Source organism: Rousettus aegyptiacus, unplaced genomic scaffold, assembly GCF_014176215.1.
Source record: "Rousettus aegyptiacus isolate mRouAeg1 unplaced genomic scaffold, mRouAeg1.p scaffold_m13_p_4, whole genome shotgun sequence".
In the NCBI taxonomy this organism is placed as follows: domain Eukaryota; kingdom Metazoa; phylum Chordata; class Mammalia; order Chiroptera; family Pteropodidae; genus Rousettus; species Rousettus aegyptiacus.
In genome coordinates, this window is record NW_023416307.1 from 73205291 (window position 1) to 73226497 (window position 21207).

General features: G+C 32.8%; 1 pseudogene; it reads right to left on the reverse strand.

Moving 5' to 3' along the window:
* Positions 1-18147: 18147 nt before the first annotated feature.
* LOC118602674 lies at positions 18148-18266 on the reverse strand (annotated as a pseudogene).
* Positions 18267-21207: the final 2941 nt, after the last annotated feature.

A 21207-nucleotide genomic window follows, 5' to 3' on the forward strand; every position in this document is an offset into this window, starting at 1 on the left:
CATTAAATCATACAGTTCTACAACATTTTCTCTATAAAAGAAATTCAGCTTTATTATTTAATAATTTATAGATGGAAATTATTTTAGGCAATAGTCATATGGGAAATACATAAGTAATTTGTGTGATTATAAATGAAATCTTACCTCCAAACTGTGACTATAGAGCAAATGAATCAGGCTTTAGTTAGCTAGCACACTGATTGGTTTTAGTATTGTCATTTGATCAAAAAGATATACTAAAATTTTGCTAGGTATTCTGGGAAAAAAATTTTTGTGATTTTTCAACTGAACTTAAATGAGAGGGAATATAAGAAATTATGGTACAACATCTGGAAAGCATGAATAGAAAACTGACTGAATATGGAAACTTATGAGAGGAAACAGAAGATAAAAGAAAGAGAAAAATTTGTCCCTGGTGGCATAAGATAATAGTGTCAGTACCTTGAATCTGACTTTAAGTCATTTTTAACTTTTTGCTAAGTCACTTTAGAACCAAACAGTACTGGTCATTTGGAATTGAAAAATAATTCACTAATATAGTATTTAGTATGCAGTGAATGTGCATTTATTCTTGAGTTTTGGCACTATTTCAGTTGACTCTGTCTAGTTATGAACCATTACTATTCAATTTTAATTACTGTAATTTTATAATACTTTAGCATCTAATATAGTAAATCTCTAAAACATTTTTTAAAATGTCCTAGCTATTTACAAAAATTTATTTTACTAGATAAAATTCATACTCATTTATTCTTTTCCAGATATAAAAAAATAACAAAAGTGAAAGTAAACTAAATAAAATAAGAAAATAAACTAAATTTTGATAATGAATCGCAATGGATTTCCATGTTCAATTGTTAGAAATTTATCTTTCCATCTTTTTATTCCAATTTTTGAAATAGAAGTGTGGAATAATTTTTTATGGAATAAAGGATTTTTTTTAAAAAAAACTGCTAATCATTAAACAAAATGACGTTAAAATATTTTTCCAGTAATTTATAAAAAGAAATGTATAATATTATACATTATACATTATAGTATCTTTTTTTAAATTGTATTTTATTTTATATTAGTTTCAGGTATATAGCATAATGGTTAGACATTTATATAATTTATGAAGAGATCCTCCCAATTACTCTAGTACCCATCTGGCAATATACATAGTTATAGCAATATTATTGGCTATATTCATGCTGTATGCTACACATGATGTGAGTATACACGTGGAAATCTATTGTGATTAATTATCAAAATTTTGTTTATTTTCTATTTTGTAACTACTAATTTGTACTTCCTAATCCTTTCACCTTTTTCACCCAGCTCCCCAATTCCTCTCCCATATAGCAATCATCAGGTTGTTCCCTGAATCTATGAGTCTGTGTAATAATGTTATACTATCTTAAGGGGATACACGGATATAATATATTGCTTTGAATTATCTCTTGGCTTGCAGTTAATATAAACTTTAGCACAGTGATATTTAATGTTGAAGTATTATAATCTGATAATTTTATATGTGACTAGATTAAAAAGGTTTTTTTGACTTTGTTATCAGTTTTCACGGCTTCTACATTCAGATAATTCATTTTTTTTCTTTTTTTAAAAAATTTATTTATTTTAATTAGTTTCAAGTATACAGTACATTGGTTAGACATCTATTTGGTTCATAAAATGATCTCGCCAATTGCTCCCTCTCTCCCCTGGCCCTTCATCTAATTGACATATTAAAGCTAACTGCATTCCCTATGCCATGCTCCCAAACCCCGTGACCATCTATCAACCACTAGTGTAGGCTTCTTTAACCCTTCATCCTATTCTCCTAGCTCCCCACACCCCACTCCCTTCTTTCCATCACCAAATTGTCCACTATATTTGTGAGTCTGTTTTTGATTAGTTTGTTCTTTCTGTTCCTTAGATTCTGCATGTAAGTGAAATCATATGGTATTTATCTTTCTCTATCTGAATTATTTCACTCAGCATAATAACCTCTAGGTCCATCCATGTCATTGCAAATTGTAGAATCTAATTTTTTTAATGGCTGAGTTCTATTCCATTGTATATATGAATCATAATTTATTCAATCTTCTGTCGATGAGCATTTAGGTTGCTTCCATATCTTGGCTATTTCTTTTTGAGTTTTGAGCATAAAAACTATTTTATTGCAAATGGAAAACTTATTTTTTCTCTTTTACATATAATAACCAATTTTGCTCCAAATTCTAAATGTTTCACCTTTTATTTTCTCCGAACTAGTGAGCCTCAGGCATTTTTTTTTAAGGAAATCTATAAGAACTTGGGGAAATGAACATTTTATCATGAAATCTAACCTTTAGAATTTCAATATGATGAAGGAACATGTTATAAGAGGTAGCTTGTGGATTTCAAGGTAGGACATGAAAAAGAAATTCTAGTGAATAGAGATCATGAAACTAAAATTGTAATATTCTTATGTTTATAGTTTCTTGAGCTTTATTCATAAATGTTGAATTTATACTTTATGTGATATTAGTATATCATCCCTGCTATTTAAAAATTGTTTTCATGGTATCTTTTTCCATCCTTTTATTTTTTCTAAACAGACATATTTTTGAATAGGTTTAGATTTACATAAATATTTAGAAGACAGTACCAAGAGTTCTCATATATCCCACACCTAGTTTTCCATATTATTAACATTTTGCATTAATATGGTATATTTTTATATTAATAAAATTATTTTGGTATAATATCTTTAATGATAGTTACTATTTTATTCAGATTTTTTAGTTTCTACATAATGACCGTCTTTCTGTTCCAGGATGCCATTCAGGATACCACATGACATTTAATTTCCATAAATTATTTGGAGTTTTTCTGTATCAAAAATGTGTCTTTTCTGCCCCATTCATTTATTTATTCAATCATTTATGTATATTTGTTCAGTATAGACTTATGCATTTTTTTTTTTTACTTTGAGTTATATTTCAATATTTCTTTATTTTATTACTCAATTGTTCCACCTTCGGCCATTGAAAGATGTTTCTGTTGGCTCCTGTGTCTTTTTCAAATTCCATCAATATAGACTGTGTTTATTTGTTTTTTGATTACTTTCTTACTCTCTGTCTCAACAAAGTATTCCAATCTCAGCATGTATATTTTCCACTCAAGTCTTAGAGTCTGCCATTCTCTCAAGGAATCTAGTATTTTTTGTTGGAGAATGGTATTAGAAACAATTATCTGTACTAAGTGTACTCTTTGCTTCTGTTAGGTTGTTGCTTTAGCCCAGGAGACAGAACAAAGAAAATTATGTGTGCATACTAATATATGCATATACACACACCTATAAGTATTTCCTTTTGTAACTATCTCCATCTATATTAAGTTAAAAATGGGTTTATACTGGTGACTACAACTGTAATTAATTACTACATGGATTGTTTTAGTCTCCTCTTGCTTATCTATAAACTCCCACTTCCACAGTGAGAACCTGGCTTTCTTCATCTATAATACCCTTACTTATTTGTTTCATCCCAGTCTACATATATATTCATATAAGAATTGCTTCCCTGTGGAAAGAACTTTATCAACCACAAATACTCCTCAATTTACAATGGGGTTACATCTTGAAAAACTGTAAATTGAAAATGTGTAAAGTGAAAACGCACTTAATACAACTAACCTATTGATCATCATAGCTTAGCCTAGCCTACCTTAAACATGCTCAAAACACTTGCATTACTGAAATATAACTCCATTTTAAGTCAAGGGGCAACTATATTTGCCTTCCTCTTCTTACCAGAAGCAGGAGACACAGATGAGTATTTTGAAGACATGATGGGATTCAAAATCACAGAACACAATATCCAAAAAACACTGGCAACACAGTACACTGTAGAATATCATTTATTTACCCTCATCATTGTGAGGCTGACTTGGAGCTGCTGCTCACTGCTGCTGCCCAGCATGACAAGAGAGCATGGTATCACTTATCAATAGCCCAGGGAAAAAATGCAGTTTCTACTGAATTCGTATCGCTTTCGCACACCATCATAAAGTTGAAAAATTTTAAGTGGAACCATCACAAGTTGGGACTATCTATTGAATACAGTGCTTATCTACAGCTCTTTGTTTTTTTCCTTTTACACTCTCCAATAGTTTCTGAAGTTACTTAGGTAGTCACAGGCCTCACCTCTCCCATCGATCACTTCAATGAAGTTGTTTCATACATATGTAATACGCTTAGATTGTGTCACATTCAGCATTTCATCCTTGGACTTTCCAAATAATTTCATTTATTAATGTTCATTATTTATATTGTAAAATTTCATGAGTTTTGACAGATACATTCTGTCATGCATTCATTGTTACAGTATCATACAGAATAGTCTCACATTCCAAAAGTCACTTGTATTCACTTATTCAATTCTCTCCCACTCCCACTCCCAATCTCTAGCAAACTCTAATTTCTTTTTACTCTATCTATAGTTTTGCCTTTTGTATAAATTAACATAATTGGAATCATATAGTATGTTGTCTTCTTCTGCTGGCTCTTTTCAGTTAGAAATATGCATTTAAGATTCATCCATGTTTTTCATTGTGTGACAGCTCATTTCTTTTTATCACTAAATACAATTCCATTGTTCCAAATTTGTATTCTAAATTACATTACGGATATATAATAATTTATTTATTCATCAACTTATTGAAGGACAACTTGGTTGCTTTGATAATTACAAATAATGTTATAAATATTTACATTCAGATTAGTATGAAATAAGTTTTCAACTTAATTGGTGGAATATTTAGAAGGGTTATTGCGGGATCATTTAGTAAAACTATTTAACTTTATAAGAAACTATGAAACTCTTCCAAATTGTCCATGTTGTATTTCTATTGCCAATGAATGAGAGTTCCTGTTGTAACATATCCTCACAAATATTTGGTATTGTCAGTGTATTTGTTTTAGGATTTTAGCCATCCTAATAGGTATGTAGTGAAATCACATTGTTTTAATTCGTTATTTTCTATTGACAGATAATTTTAAATGTTTTTAAATATTTATTTGCCATGAAGTATAATTATATTTTGAGGCATCCATTCAACTATTTTGTCCATTTAAATAATTGAATTGTTTGTTTTCTTCCTATTGAGTTTTAACAGTTTTTTCATATTTTGAACACGAGTCCTTTATGGGAAATGTGTTTTACAAATATTTTCTCTTACTCATTACTATCTTTTCATTCTCAGAAATGTCTTGTCAAAACAGAATTTTGTACTTTTAATTCTGTTCAACTTATCAATTTTTAAAAATAAATTGTGCTCTTGACGTTGCATCTAAAAACTCATTGCCAAAACCAAACTTATTTTTTTCTATGTTATCTTCTAGAAGAATATATTTGGCATCTTACATTTAGGTCTTAGTTCTAGGTCCATCTTGAGTTAATTTTGTGGAAGATATAAGGACTGTATTTGGATTCCTTTTGTTTATTTTTTTTATCATGTTCCAGCATCATTTGTTGAAAGAGATATCTTCTCTCCATTGAATAGCCTTAATTTTATTTATTTATTTATTTATTTATTTATTTATTTATTTATTTATTTTTGTGAAAGATCAGTTGACTATATTTATATGAGTCTATTTCTGGGCTCTCTATCTATTCATTTGCTATGTGTTTAGCCTTTCACCAGTACTATATTGTGTGAATTACTATAGCCTTATAATAGATCTTGAAGTCGTATAATGTCAGTCATCCAACAGTATTATTTTCTCGTAGTTTATTGTGCATTCTGTGTCTTTTGCCTTTCCAAATACACTTTAAAATCAGTTCTTCAATATATACAACATATTTTGTTTGGATTTGTTCTGGAATTGTATTGAAAATACTAAATTGGCAAGAATGACAACCTTAATAATGTTGTGTCTTCCAATCCATGATCACGGAATTTCTCTCCATTTGCTTAGATCTTTTTTGAATCCTTTCATCAAAGCTTTGTAATTCTCTGTATATAGATCCTGTCCATACTTTGTGCAATTTATCTCCAAGAGTTTCATTTTTTTTGGTGTTCTTGTAAATTAGTTTTTTTATAACTTCAAAATCCAGTTTTCATTGAGATATAGAATTGCATTCAACAGTTTTATATTACCTTTGTATGCTGATATCTTGCTATAATCACTTATTAGTTTCAAGAGTATTGTGACTGATTCTTTGGTGTTTTCTTTTAGACAGTTATATCATGTGAGAACAAAAGTACTTTTATTTCTTCCTTTCAAATACGTATTTTATATTCTTTTCTCGCCTTATTACAATAGCTAGAAATTCTGAAACAGTGGTGGTAAGAACAAAAATCCTTGCCTTGTTCTAGATCTTAAGAGGAAAGTGTCCATTTTCTCACCATTAGTCCTAGGTTTATTGCAGATTTTCTTTATCAAGTTGTTGAAGTGTCCCTCTTTTCCTAGTCTTCTGAGAATTTTAACATGAATGGGCACTAGATGTTCTCAAATAATTTTTCCTGTATTGATTGCTGCGTCCATATGATTTATTTTTTAAGTGTTGTTGTCAGCATTGAGCTGATCGTAAAGGGAAGGGTTCAGTGGTGAGATCCCCATTTGGAAGAATGCACAAGAGGCTGACATGAGAATCAAATGGCAGGCACTGACTTTGTTGTGGTTAGTGAGATTTGTTGCAGGAAGTATAGTTCTATTGGGGGGAGTGCACTTCTACTTCTGCTCTTCTTCTGCTCCCCTTTTTGTGTGCTCATCTCTGCTCTCCTTCTTGTATTCTCCTTCTGCTCCCCAGGGAACCACATGGATTCCACATATATTAGAGTACAATAGTGGCATTCATCCATACATACATGATACAATAAGCTGAATTATGTTTATGTATTTTAGGCTCAGGTGCCCTACACCACTAACATTCTAAATCTGAGTTCCTATTTCTACCCACGAGTCTGGATCACAGCCAGACCTGGGACCCACAATTGTGGTAGATTATATTAATTTACTTTTGAGTCTTGAACCAGTCATACCTATGTTGAATAAATTTTACTCTTTGTGGTATACAATTCTTTTTATACATTGCTAGATGTGATTTGCTAATATTTTTTTGGTAGAGTTTTCCATCTGTGTTCATAAGAGACATTTTTTAGTGTTTTTTTCTTGTAATGTCTTTATTTGGTATTAGAGTTATGCTGCCCTCAGAGAATGAGTTGAAAATGTTCTCTCACCTTCTAATTTCTAGAAGAGATTGTGGAGAATTGGTATCATCACTTTCTTAAATATTTGGTAGAATACACTGACAAAACCATCTGTGAGTGGTATTAACTTTTTAGAAAAATTATTAACGTCAATTGAATTTCTTTAATAAATTTAGGCCTATACAGTGTCAGTGTGGCCTGAAAATTAATTTAATTTATATTTTGTCTTTGCTCATTTCTATTAGTCATTTTCTTCATGTACACATCATAAATCAATACATACATGCATATATTCATAAATAAATAAAAAACTTACTTTCTGTACATTTAACAACCCCTCCCTCCCCACACATAACAATACATCTGTCTCATGTATCTCAAATATATTCATATCATTCCAATATTTGTCAGACTATTACACTCAGAGCTGTTGGGCCAAAGTTTTCTGAACCTAGGGTTTTAATGTGTTTTTCTTTTCTTACTTTGGCTTCAGTTCCTTTGTGACTGTTTCTACTTTGTAAATTTTGACGATTATACTTTTCAACTTCAGAATTTTTTTTTTGGTTTTCTCTTTCTATGTGTTTCCTATCAAATTATTGATATTTTCTATTCAATAAGACATTGTCATCACACTTTCCTTTATTTTTTTAAACATAGTTTCTTTTACTTTTGTGAATATATTTATAATAGTTGTTTTGAAGTCTTTGTCCACTAGGTCCGGTAGCTGTGCTTTTTTAAGGGCAATTTATATTGCCTGCTTTCTTTTCTGTGAATGTGTTAGATACATTTTCCCCTTTCTATATCTCATGAGCTTTTTTTTAACTAAAAATTTTAGGTAAGATATTGTTTCAATATATATGGACATCACTCCCTCCCAATCTGGTGTTTGTTATTGTTGTTTTTGTTTGCTTGTTTATTTTTTTAAAATGATTTGGCTGGACTACTTCAATAAAGTTAATTTCTCCCCAGAGATCAGCTTCTGATGGTACTCCTTAGAGTGCATACCATTAGGCATGTGTACAGTTTTCCTGAATTTCAAGATTAGTGTCATTTTGGCTAGGCTCTCTTCGACTGTCTCTTTCCTGATCTCTCTATTAAGTTTCTTGCTGATCTGCCTCTACTGATATCACACCTAGGTGTTAGCCTCCATTAATTGATGTCTGATTGATCTATGTTTTCAATAATGGTCTGAGCATTAACTGCTCCAAAGTCTGATCTAATTAAACTTAGACCCTTTTTCAGATACAGAGTTTTGTCAGTTTCAGGCTTTGTTTGACTCCAAAAAGACTTTTCTTCTTTTTCTTTTCCCTGATTTCCCTTGTTAAACTTCTAGCTGGTCTATTACCTCTCTTATTTCTACTAATCTTTTGGAACTACTAACTTATGCTTAATTTCGCATGCCCATGGTTTTCATTGTTTTCAGCAAAGCCCTTAGGGCATAAATTTCACTTAGCTCTGAATAAGTTCAAAATTCTTAGGCAGAACTATGGAGCCTCTCTTCTCAAATTCTGCCATTTTCCATTTGCAGAAACTTTGTGTCATGATTTCTCCAGTTGACCACTTTAATCTATGTGCCAGATACAGAGTTTAGCCCCCTGATTTCAACCTATCTCTCTTAGAAAGGAATCTCTGTCTTCCAGGGAGCTGAAGATAGAAAGATTTAGATCCAGCACTCTTTCTTATCCTATCATACTTGGGGTAGAGCTTCTATCCTATGAATAAAGACTTGGTGGAGAAAGGGAACCCAGTTCTTCTGGCAGCCCATAATTATAAGAGATTCTACAACATGAAGATTAAAGGGGTATGAGAGATTCTAGTGGTCTCTTCTCCATTGTGAAACCATAGCCCTTTACTGAGAGCTTGGGAAAGCTGTCTTCTTGGCTGTACCCATCTTGAGTAAAGCTTCTATCACATTAGGCTGCAAAGGTCTGTATGTGCTGAGTGTACAGAATTGTGTTGTTGTTCAAGTTACACTGACTCTCATTCTTCAAAGATTTAGTTGATTTTCTTTAATAATTATTTCTTCATCTAAAAATTTCCAGATTTAGGATGATACAAATTTAGTATTTATAATTTTCACCAGTTGAGTGTATGCTTCTCTGAGCAGATGGTCTATCAAGGTCCTGACTCCACCATTCTGGAAGTTTTCATATTTAAGATTTCCTATGGACACAAGCATGCAATCTGGATGAATATAACACCCCCCCCCTCCTTTTTTTAATTTCCAATTCTGTATGTTTTTTGTTTATTTTCCTGCTAAATTACACTAGCTAAGACCTTTAAAAGTGGTTTTGACAGAAGGAGATGCCTTTTACTAGGTTAGGGAACAGCGGAAGCGAATCAAAATAATTGTGGTTGAATTCACATTGTTGTTTCTGGGGATGCATGAGGGCCCCACCAAGTGAACTTATTTTCAAATGCGAAGGGCCACAGGTTTGCCTAGGTTGCCGCAACTGACATTCGTGCACGGAGCCTGGTCAGAAGGGAAATATTCTGTCGAATAATTACAGTAGCCTTGTCTTCTTTTTATTGAAAGTTTTTGTAAGGTTAGGCTGCTCAACAGACAGAGTCTGACTCATGATTAACAGGAGTCCTTTATTGAAAGGCAAGTGGTCCCGGGTGAGGTTCTCTGGTCCTGAGGAAAGGGGCCAGAGAAGTCGCACCTGGGTGGGGTCAGGGCAGGCTTTTAAGGGTCACATCCAGGAAGGGGAAGATTCAAAAAAGGCAAAAGCACAGTGTGGGGCTCTTTCATTGGTGCAGCGGTGTGGCCCCACGGGTGTAGTCCTGGCACCCGCGGATTGGTCCATGGGCATCAGGAGGCTAGCAGGCGGGAGCTAGAGTTGGAGATCTGCCCCTGGGGACTTTTCCAGGCGTGCTGGCCTTACAGTTTTAACATTCATTTTTTAAACATAAACCTTATGGGATTCTATGCCTATGTATGATTGCAATGCAAAAAATAAGAAATAAAGGATTCTTTTGATTTTGATTTTTGCATGCCTTTTTAATATTAATGTATAATGGTGAAAATGAAAAGCCAGTTTACTATTCAGGGAATGAGTATTAATGACTAAATTTTAAAACGGTTAATTTTTAAAAAGTAAATTTTATATTAATGTAAAAAAATTTTTGTTCGCTCTTTAAATTTCATGCGATTTATTTTCTATAATTTTTGAAGTTTTCCTGCTTACAATAGTTGTTTTAATGCTGTGTTCTGTGATTCTCTAAGTTTGCTGTTAAAATACCCTAAACTACTAATAAAAACTTCAATAAAAAAAGCACACTTGTAAATTGACATTTTTTTTTCTAATATTAAAGCTGGCAACAATCTAATTTCAGACAAATTGGGGTTCTAAATAAAGCAAACCAGAGAAGCAATTCTTTTTTTCCACTATCTTGGTTTGGAAAAGGATATATCGCATAGCTCTAGAACAGAGATCATGAACTTAACCAAATAACCTACAGGAGAAGGTTACTAAACAAAGAGTAACACCTTAATTTTTTTAATGTTTTGTGTCATTCTTGAGATAAATATTTATATCAAATATTAAGATATTATTTTAAAAGGACAGGGTGACATGGTTTGCTCCTGTATAATCTTTATGCCTGTCATATAATGTTCGAAATGTTTTTCAATTATAACCTTTTAAAAAGCTGCTTTGCAATTATAATTGTAGACCTTTGTTCAAATAGGTTAAGCCTGGCATAAATTGAATTATATCAAACAAAAGAGAGTTCTATAATGATTATATGTTCCGTCGTGCTTTTGTAACTGAATGTGGTGAAACACAAAAATCTCAGTATGTCTTTTTTTTTTGATAAGGTTATGGACCTATGGACACTTGAAAATGAGGAGTTAATTACAATATGTAGGAAGTTCTTTTTGTTTGTTTTGTTTTTTGCAAGAGAAAATAAATTATAAGAAACACAATGAAAGACCTATTCTATGTTAATGAGGAAAAAAATTATCTCGAAATCGTGTTTCTAGGAATTTATCCATTTCTTCCTGATTGTCCAATTTGTTGGCGTATAATTGCCTGTAGTATGCTTTTATAAGCCTTTGTATTTTGTGTTTTTCATTGTCATGTCTCCTCTTCCACTTTTGATTTTATTTAATTGGGTCCTCTCTCATTTTCTCTTTATTTATACTCTGATCACTATTGTTTTCTTATTTCTATTCACTTTGGGCTGTTTCTCCTTTCTAGTTCCTTTAGGTGTAAGTTAAATTGCTTATTTGAGATGTCTCCTTTTTCTTGAGGTAAGTCTGTATTGCTATGAATTTCTCTTAGAACTCCTTTGTCTGTCTTCATGGGTTTTGGTTCATTGTGTTTTTATTTTCACTTGTCCCAAGGTATCTTTTGATTTTTTCTTTGATCTTTGTTAACTCATTCATCATTTAGTAACATGTTATTTAGCCTCTATGTGTTTGTGTGTTTTTTTAGTATTTTTCTTATAATCGATTTCTAGTTTCATACCATTGTGGTCAGAGAAGATGCTTGATATGATTTTAATCTTCTTAAATTTATTGAGACTTGTTTTGTGGCCTAACATGTGGTCAATCTTGAAAATATACCATGTACACTTGAAAAGAATGTATATTCTGCTACTTTGGGGTAAATGCCTTAAAAATATCAATTAAGTCTATCTGGTCTAATGTGTCATTTTAGGCCGATTTCCTTGTTGATTTTCTGTCTAGATGATCTATCCATTGATGTCAATGAGAAATTAAAGTCACTTATAATTAATGTATTACTGTCCATCTCTCCCATTATGTCAGTCATTTGCTTTATATATTTGGATTCTCCTGAGTTGGTGCATAAATGTTTACAAGGATTATATTCTCTTGCTGGATTGATCTCTTTATCATTATGTAGTGTCTTTCTTTCCCTCTTGTTATAGCCTTTGTTTTAAGGTCTGTCTTGTCTGATTTAAGTATTACTACCACAGCATTTTTTTTTTCATTTGCAAGAAATATCTTTTTCTTTCTCTTTATTTTTGGTCTGCATGTACCTTTTTATCTAAAGTTAATCTCTTGTAGACAGCACATGTGTAGGTCTTTTTTTCTTATTAATTCAGCCACCCATATGTCTTTTGATTGGAACATTTAATCCATTGACATTTACAATAATTATTGATAGGTACACATTTACTGCTATTTTCTTATTTATATTTATGATTTTTATTTTTTCTTTTTCTTAAAAAGTTTCTTTAACATTTTTTTGTAATACTGCTTTCGTGGTGATGAACTCCTTGAACTATTTTGTCTGAGAAGCTCTTGATCTCTCTTTCAGTTCTAAACGATAGCTTTCTTGGTTGTAGATCCTTGTTTTTCATCACTTTGAATATTTTATGCCTATTCATGCTGGCCTGGAAAGTTTCTGTTGAGAAATCAGCTCATAGTCTTATGGCAACTTCCTTTTATGTAACTAACTGCTTTATTCTCACTGCTTTTAAGATTCTCTCTTTACTTTAATATTTGACATTTTAATTATGATATGTCTTGGTGTGGACCTCTTTGGGTCCATGTTGGGATTCTCTTAACTTTCTGGACTTGTATGTCTATTTCTTTCACCAGATGAGCAGCAAAGTTTTCTGTCATTATTTCTTAAAATAGGTTTTCAATTCCTTACTCTCTCTCTTCTCTTTCTGGTACCCCTGTGATGCAAAGGTTGGTATGGTTGATGTTGCCCCAGAGGTCCCTTGAGCTATTTTCATTAAGAAAATTTTTTTCTCCTCTTTGCTGTTTTTATTGGGTGTTTTGCACTTCCATGTCTTTCAAATTACTGATCTGATCCTCTGCTTTATATAATTTACTGTTGACTTCTTTTACAGTATTCTTCATTTCTAACTGATTTTTTATGGTTTTTATATATTTTTTTTATTTTTACTATCTCTTTTTGTAAGTTCTCTCTGAGTTCACCTATTCTTCCTCTAAGTTCATTGAGCATATTTGTGACCAGTGTTTTGAACTCTTCATCTGGCAGATTGCTTGCCTTGCTTTCATCTTGCTTATTTATTTTTCTGGAGTTTTCTCTTGTTCTTTCTTTTGGGGTATTTTTTGTTTATTTCCTCATTTTGGTTGCTCTTTGTTTTATTTCTATGTATTAGAAAAATTTACAATTTCTTGGCGGAGTGACCTTATGTAGTTGTTATCCTGTGGGGCCCAGTAGCTCCATCTCCCAGTTCACCTGAGTCGGGTGCTCCAAAAGTGTTCCTTGTGTTGGTCGTGTGTACCTCTTGTAGTTGAGCCTTGATTGCTGTTGCATATCAGTAGGTGAGATTGATCCTCAGGCTGACTGGCTCTGAGGACTGGCGATGTCCACAGTGGATAAACAGCTATGTGGGAAATGACACTCTGGTGTCTTGAAAACCACCTTTTGGAGGCTGCATTGGTGGAGCTCACTGAGTGGTGCTCCTTTCTGGTCTTAAGGTGGCCACTGGGTTAATTAGTTCTGGAGTCTTTGGTAAAGGCTCCCAAGTAGGCCAAGATGAGCTGCTACCTGAGCTACAAGTGATCTGTAGTTGGTAGCTGTGCTGGGCCTGGAGGCATATGGGAGAGGCCACACTGAAAATCAAACTTGGCTTACACAAGTGCCAGGCCTGGGGCCACTCAGCAAGAGGCACAGGGCATGCCAAGGCCAGCCACTGCCTGCCTGGGGCCTGTGGATCTTTAAGAGTTTTAGAAGAGTCTGCAGCAAGGGTGGAGGTTGGCTGCCTGTGAGGAACACTTGCTGAAAGAGGCTTCAGCAGTGCATGAGTGGGTAAGACAAGGACCCAGGGAGTTACCAGTGTGAGTGAGTGGTGGTTATCAGGGTAAGTCAGATTTGAGTTTGGTGCCTTTCTGCACCTGCAGACTGTGTGATGGGAGGGTTCAACACAGGAATAATGGCAGTTGTCCGGATCTGGCACCTTTGCTGGATCTTAGGGTGAGTGTCATTGAGCACGTGAATCTGTGTGCAATTTCTTTAAGAAGATGCCTGGGTTCTCAGCAGCTCTCTATCTCACCAGGATAGAACTCCTCACTGATTTTCATAGCCAGATGTGTTGGAGACTTCTCTTTCCGGCACTGGAGCTCTGGGCTGGGGAGCCAGATGTGGGTCTGGGACTCTTCACTCCTCAGGCGGAACATCCACAGATGAGATATCCCTCCTGAATCTCAACTGCCACACATGGGTATAAGGACTAGCTCATTTTGTATTTCTGTCCCACTTACAAGTCTTGATGTTACTACTTCTTTATATCCTTAGTTTCAAGAGTTCTGCTCATCTGGTCTTCACATGGTTCTCCAGGTTGATTGTTCTATTATTTAATTGTAATTTTGATGTGGTCATGGGAGGAGAACACCACAGCATTTACCTACTCCGCTGTCTTGATCAGAAGTCACCTTTCACTTTCTTGTAATTCAATGTATACCTCTGATTAATTCTCTAAGCATTTGTTTTTCTGAAACCATCTTTATTTCACTTTCATTTTTTAAAGGTATTTTAACTTAATATTTGTTCTTTGGTGTTTAACAGTGTTGTTCCATTTTCATGTTTCTTTAAACTTTAATAATGATTTTTGAGTTTTTCTAATTTTCTATTCTTTTTATAGAATGTCTCTGGCTGCTTTTCAGATTTTCGATATTACTGGTGCTTAATAATTGGATTTTAATGTGTTCCAGGGCAATTTTATTATTTGTTGGTTTATTTGTCTGGCTTGGGTTTTGTTGATATTCTTGGATGAGTAAATATAAAATTTTTCTCAAATATAAATAATTTGTGAGAATTTTTCAAAATAATTTTTCTGTGCACATTTCCTTTTGTTTCTCTGATTGCATCTATGTTAGGTGGCTTAATATTGTCCTACAGGCCAACAGTCTAATTTCATTCTTTTGCAAGCGGCTTTCCACTTTTCCCAGCACCTTTTGTTGAAGATACTTTCCTCCCTCCACTATGGGTTTTTTTTGTTTTTGTTTTTGTTTTTGTTTTGTTTTGTTTTTTGTCAAAAATCATTTTCCCATATAAATATGAGTTTATTTCTGGACCCTCAATTCTGTTCCACTGGTCTGAGTGTCTGTTTTTCTGCCAATACCATGCTGTTTGATTATTGTCACTTTGTAGTATAATTGGAAGTCAGGCAGAATGATGCCTCTACCTTCATTATTTTTTCTCAGGATGGCTTTGGCGATTCATAATCTATTGTGTTTCCATACAAATCTGATGATTTTTTGTTCTATTTTTTTAAAAAATTCCAATGAGATTTTGATGGGGATTACATTAAATCTATATAATGCTTTAGGTAATAAGGTCATCTTAACTACATTGATTCTTTCAATCCAAGAACATTAATTTTGAACATTAATTTTATTTCTTATGTGTATGCCTTTTATATATTTCTCTTGCCTGATTGCACTCCAATGTTATACTGAATAACAGTGGTGATAATGGACAGCCTTGCCTTGTTCCTGATCTAAGAGGGAAGATTTTTAGTTTTCACCATTAAGTATAATGTTGGCTGAGAGTTTGTCATAAATGTCCTTTATTATGTTAAGGTACTTTCCTTCTATACTGATTTTGTTAAGTGTTTTGATCCTAAATGATGCTGTATCTTGTTGAAGGCTTTTTGGCATGTATCGATATGATCATATGGTTCTTATTTTCTAATTTGTTTATATGATGTCTCACATTAATTTATTTGCATATGTTGAACCATCCCCATGTCCCTGGGTGAAGCCCACTTGATCATAGTCTATAATTTTTTTAATATGTTGCTGTATTCACTTGGCTAGTATCTTATTTAGGATTTTTGCATCTGTGTTTATGAGAGATATTGGTCTGTAGTTTTCTTTTTTTGTGTTATCTTTACCAGGTTTTGGTATTAGGGTAATACTGGTCTCATAAAATGAATTGGGAAGTATTGCCTCTTCTTTGATTTTTTGGAAGAATTTGAGGAGAATAAGTATTAAATCTTCTTTGAATATTTGGTAGAATTCACTGGTGAAACCATCTGGTCCTGGACTTTTACTTTTTGGTAGGTTTTTTATGATTGTTTTAATTTCCATACTGCTGATTGGTCTATTTAGATTTTCCAGTTCTTGATTCAGTCTAGGAAGGTTGTATTTTTCTAAGTACTGGTTAATTTCTTCTAGGTTATTAAATTTAGTGTTGTATGCTTTTTCATAGTATTCTTGTATGATCCTTTGTATTTCTATGGGGTCTGTTGTAACTTCCCCTCTTTCATCCCTGATTTTGTTTATTTGTGTCCTTTCTCTTTTTTTTTTTTTAGTGAATCTAGCCAGGGGTTTGTCAGTTTTATTAATCTTCTCAAAGAATCAGCTTTTTCTATTTTGTTTTGTTTTGTTTGTAATTTCATTTATTTCTGCTCTAATTTCGATTATTTCTTTCCTTCTGCCAAATGTATGCTTCATTTGTTCTTCCTTTTCTAGTTTTTTAAGATGAAGTGTTAAGTTATTTATTTGGGCTCATTCTTGTTTTTGGAGATAAGCTTGTAATGACATGAACTTTCCTCTTATGACTGCTTTTGCAGTGTCTCAAAAGCTTTGATATGTTGTACTATCATTATCATTTGTTTCTATGTATCTCTTGATCTCCCTTTTTATTTCTTCTTTGACCCAGTTATTCTTCAGTAACATGTTGTTTAATTTCCATGTATGTGGTTCTTCCTGCTTTCTTTTTTCAGTTGATCTCTAGTTTCAAAGTCTTACGATTATAGAATATGGTTGGTATTATTTCAATCCTTGTATATTTGTTGAGGCTGTCTCTGTGTCCCAGTATTTGGTCAATCCTTGAGAATGTTTCATGTGCACTAGAGAAGAATATATAAGCAACTGTTTTCGGATGAAAGGCTCTGTAAATGTCAACTATGTCCAGTTGGTGTAATGTGTCATTTAAGGATATTATTTCCTTATTGATTTTCTGTTTGGATGATCTGACAGTGGGGTATTTAGGTTCCCTACTATGACAATGTTTTGGTCTGTTTCTCCCTTTAGTTTCATTAATAACTGCTTTATATATTTTGGTACTTCCTGATTGGGAGCATAGGCATTAATAAGTGTTATGTCTTCTTGGGGTATGATTCCCCTTATCATTATGAAGTGTCCCTCGGTATCTTTCTTTACCTTTTTTATTTTGATGTCTCTTTTTTCTGATACTGGTATTGCTACTCCTGCTTTTCTCTGAATGCCATTTGCTTGAAATATTATTTTCCACCCTTTCACTTTAAGTCTGGATTTGTCTTTGGAATTGAGGTGTGTCTCCTGGAGGCAACATATGGTTGTTGTTTTCTTGTTTTTGTTTTTGTTTTTGTTTTTGTTTTTGGTACAGTCTGAAGCTCTGTGCCCGTTTATTGGTGAATTCAGTCCATTCACATTTAGGCTGTTAATTGAAATATGAGGTATTCCTATATCCTTTTTGTTTGTTTGTTTGTTTGTTTCTGGTAGCTTGGTGTTTCTATTGCTTCCCTGCCCTGGTATTTCTGTTTTCTTTATTTTAGTGGACTTTCGTGTATTTTCCCTCTAGTCCTTCTTATTTTATGTTGTACACTTCAGTTCTGAATTTCTGGATGTGTGGTTATCATTATGAATATGTAAAGGATAGTCATATATATATACATATATATGTATGTATACATATATATACATATATATGTATGTATATGTATATATAGTCATTCATTTTTCTTTCTTTCTTTCCTCTTTTCTTTCTTTCTTTTTCTCTTCTTTCTCTTCTTCCTTCCTTCCTTCTCCTTCCTTCCTTCTCTTCCTTCCTTCCTCTTTTCTTTTCTTTCTTTTTTCTTTTCTTTTCTTTTCTTTTTTTCTTTTCTTTTCTTTTCTTTTTCTTTTCTTTTCTTTTTTTCTTTTCTTTTCTTTTGCTTTCTTTCTTTTCTTTTTTTCTTTTCCTTTCTTTTCTTTTCTTTCCTTTCTTTTCTTTCTTTCCTTTCCTTTCTTTTCTTTCTTTTCTTTTCTTTTCTTTTCACCTACAGCACCTGGTCTTCCTAGGTGATCTCACATCCAAGTACTAACCAGGCCTGACTCTGCTTAGCTTCCAAGATCAGATGGGATCAGGCTTATTCAGGATGGCATGGCCATAGACATTCATTTTCTTGTGCATGTGCCTTATCTCCATTCCCCTTTGCAAATTCAGATCTTTGAATCTTCCCCTTTTCAGTCATTGTAGTCTCAATTTGTCCCTGTGTATGCTGAACATTCATTACTATCTTCCTATAGCAAGTCTCTTCTTTTTTTGTTTAAGGTTATAATGCCCTGTTCTTAGTAAGGGCTGCACTCTTCTGCTTCTGTCTGCCTGCTAGTTGCCTTACTCATAGTTATGTATTTTTTTGTCATTTTGTTTTAGGTGAGCTGACACTTTTCAGTATTTTCTGTATTGCGGCCTTATAGTGGAGAATTCCCTCAATTTTTGTATGTCTGTAAAGGTCTTAATTTCTCTTTGATATCCAAAGGAGAGCTAAGTTGAATACATTATTCTTGGCTGGCAGTTCTTTTAATTTAATGGATTGAATATTTGATTTCACTTCTTTCTGGCTTATAAGGTTTGTGCTAAGAAGTCCGATGGTAATCTAATGGGTTTTCCTTTATAGATTACCCTCTTCTTTTGCCTGGCTGCCCAGAGAATTCTTTTTTTGTCACTGATTTTTGATAATAATACAACGTGTCTTGGAGAAGACCTTTTTGGATTGAGATAATTGGGTGTTCTTTTGATTTCTGGAATTCCAAGCTCCAGCTTATTCCTGTGGTACCTCTTTTACACAGATTGAACACTCAGACATGCTCGCGTGCAGGTCGGTGGTTTTTTTTGTTGGGTTTTAGATATTCAGCTTGTTTTTTCAAGAGGAGAGATCTGGGGACATCTCTCACTCTGCCATGTTTCTTTGTAACCTGCTCTTAAGCCACCTAGTAAATGTTCTTTTTTAAATTTGAAAGTGTATTTTTCATCTGTGAAACTTCTATATGATTTCTTTTATATCTTTTATTTCTCTCACATTGTCTTTTTTTCTTTAATTTTTTTTTTTGTTGTTGTATAGTAGCCTCTTTAAAATCCTTGTCTACAAATTCTATCATTTCTGCCTTTATTCAGTTTATTTTTAATGGTTGATTTTTCTCCTGGTTATGAACCACGTTTTCTCATTTCTTTACACATTTAGTAATTATTTTTTTTAAAATTTCATCCTGGCATTGTAAATATTAGGTTTTCTGGTGACTGGATTATTTTTTATCCTACTTTAAAGAGTATTAAAGTTCATTTTAGAAGGTATGTAAGTTACTTGCATATCCATTTGATTCTTTTGGGACTTGTTATCCAAATTTGTAGAGGAGGGTTAGAGCAGTCTTTAATCCAGGGTTTCTATTATGTTTGATCTTTTAGGTGTCTTGAATGTTCTAAGTTGTTACTGGAGTTTCTTTACTTTAGTTCGTGGGAACACAAACATTCCATAGGAATGAGCTCTAGAATAATTTTAGCTCACAAATCCTGGTAGTTCTTTGAATGGACCTGAGGACTTTTACCATTTAGATTGAATGGTGAAATCAAGGGGAACTTAAACAGTTTTCTGAAACTGCTTTTCTGCATTATCCCCTTATCTCTGTTATTCTGTCCCACAAATTCCAGCTGCTTCAATTATTCCAAACTGGATTTCTATCTTTTTAACTCTGGACCTATTGTTGCTGCCAAGTATCCCCTTCCTTGGTCTTCAATCTGGAAAATAACTCCAGGCAGAAAACGTGGGTAAACACATGTTCTTGTCATTTGTTTTCCTTTTTTTTCTGGGATCACAGCTCTCTGTTGTCCATTGTTGAAAAATTCTATTTTGTATGTATTTTTTCTGTTACCTAGTTTTTACATTAAAAGAGAAAGGTTGATAACAATTATTCCAACATGGCTGGCTGCAAAAGTCCTAATTAGTTTTTCATTAATATTTTATTACTAAAACTTTGAAACACATAGAAAATTAAAATATATATATATACTGTTAACATTCAAATATCCTCCTATCTAGATTCCACCATTTAAAATTTTTATCTCACATCTATCCATATATCCATCCTGATATCCAACCATTAATACATTTTATTTTGATATGCTTTAAAATAAATTATAGACCTCTATACACTTCCTGCTACATATCTACATTTGTTCACAAATTTGTCTAATATATATAATAAAATGCACAAATGTTAACTATATATTCACTGAACTTTGATAAATGCTTATATGTACTATTTAATGCCCATCTTGATATAAAATATTACTATCAACTTAGAGTGCTCTCTTATACTTATTCCTAGTTCTCAGCCCTGTTCTTCCAGAGGTCATTACTGCTTTGATTTTTCCATTATAGATTAGTTTAGCATGTTCTAGAATTCAAGTAAATGTAATTATATATTACGAATTCTTGTGTTTAAGGATTGTTTCACTCAGCATAGTGATTTTTTGAGATTTATTCTTACTTTTGCATACATCGTTTATTCCTTTTTATTGTGTTATATTATTCCATTATATGAACACACAATAGTTATTCATTAATTCTACTATTGACAGATATTTGATTTGTTTCCAGTCTTTGGCTATTGTAAGCAAAGCATATACAAACAGTTTTGTACAAATCACCTTACAGACATATATTTTTATTTATTTTTGGTAAATCTAGAATTGGAATTGCTGGAAGATGTAATAGGAGTTTGTTTAGTTTTATAAGAAACTGCCTGAACTCTAACCAAGTAGTTGCACCATTTTACATTGCCATCAAAAATTGATGAGTTTTTTTTTATCACTCCATTTCTTGCCTATGTTCAGTAAAACCAAACTTCAAATTTTAGCTATTTATAAAGGGATAGATCTTGTTGTGATTATCTCATTATAGTTCTAGTTTGAATTTTCCTGATGACAATGATGTTAAGCAACTTTTTCCACCTATTTTTGACCATTCTTGTACGTTTTTTGAAAAGCATTTATTCAAAATTTTGCCCATTTTTATTGAATTGTTTTTATTACAGAATTTCAAGTTTATAATATATTC